The 8,299-nt window shown below is 52.7% G+C and overlaps 2 pseudogenes; both read left to right on the forward strand.

The window, feature by feature from the left end:
* Positions 1-473: 473 nt before the first annotated feature.
* LOC121030372 (tubulin alpha-1D chain-like) lies at positions 474-5,424 on the forward strand (annotated as a pseudogene).
* On the forward strand, positions 5,405-6,399 carry LOC121031105 (tubulin alpha-1B chain-like; annotated as a pseudogene).
* Positions 6,400-8,299: the final 1,900 nt, after the last annotated feature.

Consider the following 8,299-nt stretch of genomic DNA (forward strand, 5'->3'; position numbering starts at 1 on the left):
GTGGAAGAAGATGTTAAATGCTAGAGATGGCCCTAAGACTGAGCTCTCCTTCTCTATGTCCTAAAACATTCCAAGTTCCCACCAGAAGGCCCTGCGGCTTGATCGCTGGCCCTAGGACTCATTATTTCTGGTTCAGTGCACTCTTTTTAGCCCCACCCACATTCCACTTCCTGCCTTCACCCACCCCAGGGGTGGCAGTGCTGCTAGAGCTCAGGGGGGTTGATTTCCTTATCCTCTCCCACCTGTGCCAGCCAGCTGAGCCACCAGGAAATGGGATTGTGTGACTGAGCAGCAGACACTGTGTACCCAGGGGCCTGGGTACCTGTGTGGGGTGACCAGCTGAACCCCTCCTCTGCTCACCCCCTCACCTTGCTGCCCTGTTTGAGCCCATGCCCAGCGCTTGGTAACCAAGTCAACGGACCTGCCCTCCTGGGGCCATTTGTAACATACCCCCTGAGAGCCGACCAGAGACCATGAAGAAGCCGATGGGTCTGGCGGTGGATCTCTCACAGACCCACATCTGCTTCCCATCAAGCAGCAGACAGACAGACAACCCTAGCCAGCCCCCAGCCAGGCAGCATGGTGAGCAGGGGTAGGGGGCTGGGCATGCAAGTGAGGGTCCTAGTGGACCCAGGTGGGTGATGTGAGGTTCCCTTGGGAGTCTAAGTGTTTGCCTGGCCACAGTGTGGGGGCAGGTGAGGTGGAGAGAGGGAAAGAGACTTCCAGGTGTGAGTGTGGTCCCCCAGGTGTGTCGGTATGTGACAGCACATGAAGGGTGGAGGACATGTCTCTAAGCCTCTCTTCAGGACCTGGGCTGCTGCAGGGCTCCAAATTTAGGGGTAGGGAGTGTGGGGTAAGCAAGACTGGAGCAGAAAGTGTAGGCACTTTTCCAGAAACCTGAAGCATCACAGCAGATTCACTGTTGGCCTCTAATCCCACCTCGCAGCTCTTGGGACACATCCTCATGGCCCTGTTCATCTGATGCATCTGACCTGACCCCTCATTTCAGTAGAGAGAGTGAGGAGGAGGGGGGAAAGGGAGGGTGCTCCCACTTACGGAGAGCTGGCTGTACATGGGGCTTATTTGATATCTTTTGCCAGGGTCCCCAGCAGGAAGGGTAGAAGAAGAGTTAAGAGCATGGTTGGAGCCAAACTGTCCCCACTCTGAATGTTAGGAGTTTTGCTCATGACCTAGAGCTAGTCGCTTAACCTCCCCGAGAGTCAGTTTCCTTATGCGCAAAATGGCATAAAGATAGTACCTACTTACAGCGGTTGTTGTGCAAATTAAATGAGATAGTGTATGTTGAGCGCTTAGCACAGTGCCTGGCACATAATTAATGCTTAGCGTAGGGGGACTAAATGACATAATGAAAAGGCTGCCGAGTAAGAGGTCGTACTATTTTTACTTTCAAGGAAAGGGCTTAGAGCAGCTGAAGAGAAGTAACTTGTCTGAGCTCATAGAGGGAAGGGGGTTTGATGCAAAGTCTATGGGATTCCAGGGATTGAGTTCTTTGTCCCAAACCTGTTGCCCCACAGTAAGGGGCGTCGTTCCCAGCATCTCAAGTAAAGGTCAGAGTTGCCTTGCGTGGGCCAGCAGTCAAGGGAGCCAAGACGGTGTCTGACTTTGTAGACAGAGCCTGGGCAGGCTCAAAGTTGCAGCAGCCGGTGCTGGCCTTGCCAGGAGATTGGTAAACCCTGTCAGCACCTCCTCCTGGATGTGCGGATTTCTGTGAGTCCTGTGTCCCTAAATCCCTACATCCCAGCTTAATTCATTACCTTCTCTTACTAGACAGCAGGGATTGGAGGATGGGAGTTGGTAGGGGACCCAACATGTATGGCGCCCCCCCCCCCCCCGTATGTGTCATGCAATGAGCCAGCGACTTGTACGCGCATTCTTTCATTTAATCCCCATAGTAATTCTAGGAGGGGGCTCTTATTACTGTCCCAATTCATGAGATAGGGGGACACCCACAGAGAGGTGAAGCTTCTTGCTCAAGGCAAGTAGAGAAGTAGTGATGATGTTTGGATTAACCCCAGTCATCTTAAAAATCATCAAAAGTTAAATCATATTTAAAAAGTCAGAGAACGGGCACCTGGGTGGCTTAGTCAGTTAAATGTCCGACTTCGGCTCAGGTCATGATCTCATAGTTTGTGAATTCGAGCCCCGCGTCAGGCTCTGTGCTGACGGCTCAGCGCCTGGAGTCTGCTTCAGATTCCGTGTCTCCCTCTCTCTCTGCCCCTCCCCTGCTCACGCTGTCTCTCTCTCTCAAAAATGAATTTTTTAAAAAGTCAGAGAAGTATTAAATTTATGGATAAAGCATCCTCCTTAAAAATTATGAAATATTCCAGATACTCAAGAAGGCAGAAAAAATAATAAATACCTGTAACCCGGCCTAAGAAATAGAATCTCTCTCCAAACTGCATTCACCTCCCTCTTCTACCAGAGAGAACCATTATTCCAAATTTAGTGTTAATATTTCCTCTTGCTTTCTTTATTTTTGTAATACACACACACTACGAGAATATACAGCAAAGTGTACATTTATCTGTAAATGAAGCACGGTATTGTTTTACGCATTAAAGGTTTTTATCAATAGTATCTGCTTGTATGATTCTTCCTTACTTTGCTTTTCTTTTCTGGTAAGAAATTTTTTGATAAGATTCTTTCTCCAAATTTTTCTCCAAAAGAGATGTGGCACATTAGGCTTCTACCAACAGTTTAAGGGTTCCCATTTCTCCACATCCTCCACATGGTTCGGCCTTAAAGCTTGGGTGAATCTGATGGATGTGCTCATTTTTGTTTTTTTTTGTTTTTTTTGTTTTTGTTTTTTTTTTTTTTTTTACAGAGAGAGACAGAGCATGAACAGGGGAGGGTCAGAGAGAGGGAGAGGGAGACACAGAATCCGAAACAGGCTCCAGGCTCCGAGCCGTCAGCACAGAGCCCGACGCGGGGCTCGAACTCACGGACCGCAAGATCATGACCTGAGCCGAAGTCGGCCGCCCAACCGACTGAGCAACCCAGGCGCCCCCTCATTTTGTTTTTTAAGGCCTGTGGTAATTACTCCTCAAGCAGAGCATGAAGGTATACTCTGGTATCCCACCTGCCACACTGTTATGTATCTGTTAGTGTATGAAACTCTCCCTTCCCTGGACAGTGGGCTACTGAGGGCCAGTGTATTAGATGCCATGCGTCTCCAGTGTCAGCCCAGCGTCAGGAACATACTAGAGGCTCAAATGTTTGATGGAGTGAGAGGGTCAAACCTTCTTGATTCTCATGAGGCTCCCCAGGAAGGGCAGTGACCTTTTGGATTTCTGGGACCAAGCACCTTTTCCCAGTCCTGCTTTGGGGGCCAAGAGTTCTTTGACCACCAGCCTAGAATCATGTGGGAAAGACCTTTTCCCCAGCCCCACTCCACTCCAGAACTGCGCACACCCAAGAGAGGAAAGGACAACACACCCCCTTCCGTTTCAGGACCACTCTTCCCTTCCTTGCTGGCCTTTCTAGCTGTAACACGATTCTCGAGTTCTTCCTGCTTTCAACACCTCCCCCTGGCCTCTGATCCCTGAAACCTCTGATCTTGTTTCTCTCACCAAGGGTCCTTAATTTCTTTCTGAACATGGGTGGATTGACTATCATGCTCTGCCAGACTCATCTGACCCCCCTCGACACTCCTCACGATGCTTAGTCACTGAGCAAGAAAGACTATATAATCTTGGAACTGCCCACATCTGCTTCCTTTGTGGGTTTTGGCCCCCGGCCCCCTGAGCCACTGCCTGTTGATCCTCAAAACCATCAGTAAAGGCTTAGACACGGGAGGTGGAGCAAGGAGAGTAGAGTCCAGGAACCTTTGTTCTCAGCCAGAGAACCACTCAAGAAAGGATTGCAGGTGGGAACTGTATCCAGGCATGGCAGGTTTCTCTCTGCTAAGAGTGTTCTCTGCCCTTTGCCCGTTCAGCGTGAGTGCATTTCAGTCCATGTGGGGGCAGGCTGGCGTGCAGATTGGCAATGCCTGCTGGGAGCTCTACTGCCTGGAGCATGGGATCCAACCAGATGGGCAGACGCCCAGTGACAAGACCATCGGTGGAGGGGCTGACTCCTTCGACGCCTTCTTTAGTGAAACTGGGGCTGGAAAGCACGTGCCCCGGGGAAGTGTTCGTGGATCTGGAGCCCACTGTGATTGGTGAGTGATGATCAGTCCCTGCCACATATGTCACCTTGTCCTGGGTACCACAGCGAGTCCTCCGAAACTGGAGCACTAGAATTTGTAGTTCCCAGCTGCAGCAGCCAATTAAACTACAGATCTGCTGCCACTCAGCTCCAGAGTCTCAAGGTCACTCCACATCCCTCACATCCCTTTCCTTTTTATTGAAGAATACTAAAAGTCAAGGGCAATAGCAGCAGCCTGAATGGGGCTCCTCTAGGGTAGGCCTTGGGGCCTAGTGACCCAGCCCCTTCTGGGAACTTTGGGGAGCCAGGCTGCAAGGGAAGGAGGGGTGTCTAAAACTCTGCCCATTACAGACGAGGTTCAGATGGGCACATACCGCCAGCTCTTCCATCCAGAGCAGCTCATCACCGGCAAGGAAGACGCTGCCAATAGCTATGCCCGAGGTCACTAACATCACTGGAAAAGAGCTCATTGACCTGGTACCCGACCGAATTCGGAAGCCAGTGAGTGAAGGGCTTAGGGCTGGATTTCTGTAGTGAAGGGATCTGAACACCAGACAGGAAGAGGAGCTTCAGCCCTTGAGAGAGCTTCCTCCATGAGTTTTAAAGATGCAGGATCAGGACCAGTGAGGAGGGGCATTCCACTCTGATCAGGGGAAACAGGGTGTAGGCTCCAGACTAAAGCCAGATGTCCTCTTTACCTCCTATGGCAACTGGTCCAGGCTGGGCAGAGTGGCCACCAAAGGCAAACACGTCCACGGGCTGCCTGGCCAAGCTATGGAGGTCCACGGGCATTCCCAGAATATCACCTTGTATGGCAGGGATGTGGGCAGAAGGCCCTGTGAAAAACAGGGATCCAAATATTCCTGGCCCAAGGCTCTGAGAATGACTTTGGCCTCCACTGAGGATGGGGATCAGGTTCCTAGATTATTGATCTCAGTAAGGAAGCCCTCCAGAAACATGTGAAATTAAATCAGGGGTAAACAGGTATGAAGCTGGGTGGGGTTGGCAAGTTATGATCACAAAAGTGACTATGTCATGAGATTCAAGAGAGCTGCGTGCGGGCACCTCGGGAGGTTGTAGAAAGGAAGAAGAACAAGAGAGAGAGGGGGCCCTCCCTATGAGGATCTATTTTGTGCATTTGGAAAAGTCTTCCAAGGATTTAATGCATTTTGGGAAATTGAAACAGCATGACTTGGCTCTTTCCTTTCCATCAGCTTCCTGGCCCACATTTCTCTTCCCCTTCCCCTTTCAGTCTGACCAGTGCACAGGACTTCAGGGCTTCCTGGTGTTCCACAGCTTCGGAGGGGGCACCGGCTCGGGCTTCACCTCACTCCTGATGGAGCGGCTCTCGGTTGACTACGGCAAGAAATCCAAGCTGGAGTTCTCCATCTACCCCGCCCCCCAGGTGTCCACGGCCGTGGTGGAGCCCTACAACTCCATCCTGACCACCCACACCACCCTGGAGCACTCGGACTGTGCCTTCATGGTGGACAACGAGGCCATCTATGACATCTGCCGCCGCAACCTGGACATCGAGCGCCCCACCTACACCAACCTCAACCGGCTCATCAGCCAGATCGTCTCGTCCATCACGGCTTCCCTGCGCTTCGACGGGGCCCTCAACGTGGACCTGACGGAGTTCCAGACCAACCTGGTGCCCTACCCTCGCATCCACTTCCCCCTGGCCACCTATGCGCCGGTCATCTCTGCAGAGAAGGCCTACCACGAGCAGCTGTCCGTGGCAGAGATCACCAATGCCTGCTTCGAGCCTGCCAACCAGATGGTGAAGTGCGATCCCCGTCACGGCAAGTACATGGCCTGCTGCCTGCTGTACCGCGGAGACGTGGTGCCCAAGGACGTCAACGCCGCCATCGCCGCCATCAAGACCAAGCGCAGCATTCAGTTCGTGGACTGGTGCCCCACGGGCTTCAAGGTTGGTATCAACTACCAGCCACCCACCGTGGTGCCCGGGGGTGACCTGGCCAAGGTGCAGCGCGCCGTGTGCATGCTGAGCAACACGACCGCCATCGCCGAGGCCTGGGCCCGCCTGGACCACAAGTTCGACCTGATGTATGCCAAGAGGGCCTTTGTGCACTGGTACGTGGGCGAGGGCATGGAGGAGGGGGAGTTCTCTGAGGCCCGGGAGGATATGGCTGCCCTGGAGAAGGATTACGAGGAGGTGGGCATGATAGTGTTGAAGGGGAGGGAGAGGAAGAGGGGCATGAATACTAGGGGATTCCTGTGTGTCTGCCGTAATTAAAGGACCGTGGGCTTACTGTCGCACAAGGGTCTTTTTTCTCTCGGGGAAAAAAGAGAGAGGTAAGAAGGCTGGGATCTCTGCCTGGGTTCCCCAGAAAGCAGACCTGGTTCCAGATTTTAATAAAGAGGCAATTCCAGGAAGCAGATTGGGGGCCAAGGAGAGTAAAGCAGAGAAGGAGGCACAATTCATCCTAGAGAAGATGCAGCCGAATAAATGGCATCTCAGAATCATTCCTTGGGTGGGTGGGGCGGGGGGGCAGGAGAGGGGGTGTGGGTGGGGAAATTCATGCACCAGCTCCCTTCCTCCATTGGTCAAGCCTTCACCCCATCAAGCATGAACTCCCCTGCACTTGCGAGGTTGCACACACTTGGTCTGTAGCGTCACCAGGGAAACCCTGGTCAGGAGGTAATTGAAGTTGGTCCCAGGCACACAGGGCTGCAACCAGAGCCTGGTGAGACCAGGAGGGTCCGAAGTGGTGACTTAGAGGAGTCTGACACAGCTGGGGCTCACTAGGCCTCCCTGCATATCGAAGGTTTGTCTCTTTCAGGCAGGAGGTTTGGGTCCAGAAGATCCAGAAGGTGGCATTAAGGCCGAACAGTGGCATGGTGGCAGCAACAGTGGGGAAATGATTGTGTGTGTGTGTGTGTGTGTGTGTGTGTGTGTGCGCGCGTGTGTGTGTGTTGGCGGGGGGCGGAGTGGCTGACCTCCCTGTAATCTCCGTCAATACTCACCACTTTTTGATAACGACCTTTATTTCAATCCCATGCCTCGTGCTAGGCAAGCCCGCACTTCCAACCAGATGGCTGGCTGTAAAATCTTTATATATGGATTTTCTGTAGCCTCTGCTGGGCTAGAGGAATGATTGAACCATTGGAGGGATTGAAACTAGGGCAATCCCCACCCCCCATCCCCACCCCCACCCCCAAGAGATTCACTGCTTAGCATTGCCCTCAGCTCTGTCCTTCCTGCAGCCTCCCTTTCCCAGGATTGGATGCTGGGAAGGCAACTGAAAGATCAGTAGCCCCAGGAAACTGCTAGCAATCCTAGGGCTGGAGGAGCCAAGGGATGAGATGATGGTGTCAGAGCCTTGGAGCTGGGATGCCAGGTGGGAGCTAGAGCCACGGCAGGGCTGCCCAGAGGTGGCAGGAGGGACCAAGGAGGGAAGGACATTTGGACCAGAGCCATGGAGGAGACACAACCACTGCCTGGGGTGCCCCCTGATTTAGAGAGAGGGGGAGAAATACCCTGGCTTCTCCTTCCTCCCGCCCTCAATTTCTGGCTAGAAATCTCCCCCTGTCTGAAACTAGACAGGAGCTAGTTGGCAAGGGGGCCTGGGTCCAAGGGGGTGCAGCCTGTGAGGTACAGAGGAGGGCCGGGAAGGTGGGGGAAGTGCATTTCAGAGAAAACAGGCAAACCATGCCCATACCCACCCCAGGTCCAGCATTCAGGGCCTGTGGTGGATTAAAATGGAGTGACTCCTGGCACCCCTCACCTGTCCTTGTCACTCTTGTCCCGATGACTACTCTGTAGTGAGTGGAGGATGGAGTGAAAGCAACAGGGTGGGGAGGAGTTTAGAGAAGCCAAGGGGCATGCCCAGGGCAGCAGTGTTTTCCTTCCATTTTGCGATGATTTGCCCAGGGAGAGCATGTAGTCTCAATTCCTCTCTGAGGATTTAAGCATATAGGGGCAGCTCTGTCCTGGGAAGAAAGAGGCCTAAAGGGGTGTGTGTGTGTGTGTGTGTGTGTGTGTGTGTGTGTGTGTGTTTGTTAGTCGTGGTGGGAGTAATTTAATTCAGTGGGAGCACTTAGAAGCCCATTTTGGCTGAGTAGCTCAGCTATACCCTCAAATCCACTTTCTTTTTCTTTTTCTTTT

This window comes from Herpailurus yagouaroundi, unplaced genomic scaffold (genome assembly GCF_014898765.1).
Source record: "Herpailurus yagouaroundi ecotype Mexico unplaced genomic scaffold, PumYag 140, whole genome shotgun sequence".
NCBI lineage: Eukaryota > Metazoa > Chordata > Mammalia > Carnivora > Felidae > Herpailurus > Herpailurus yagouaroundi.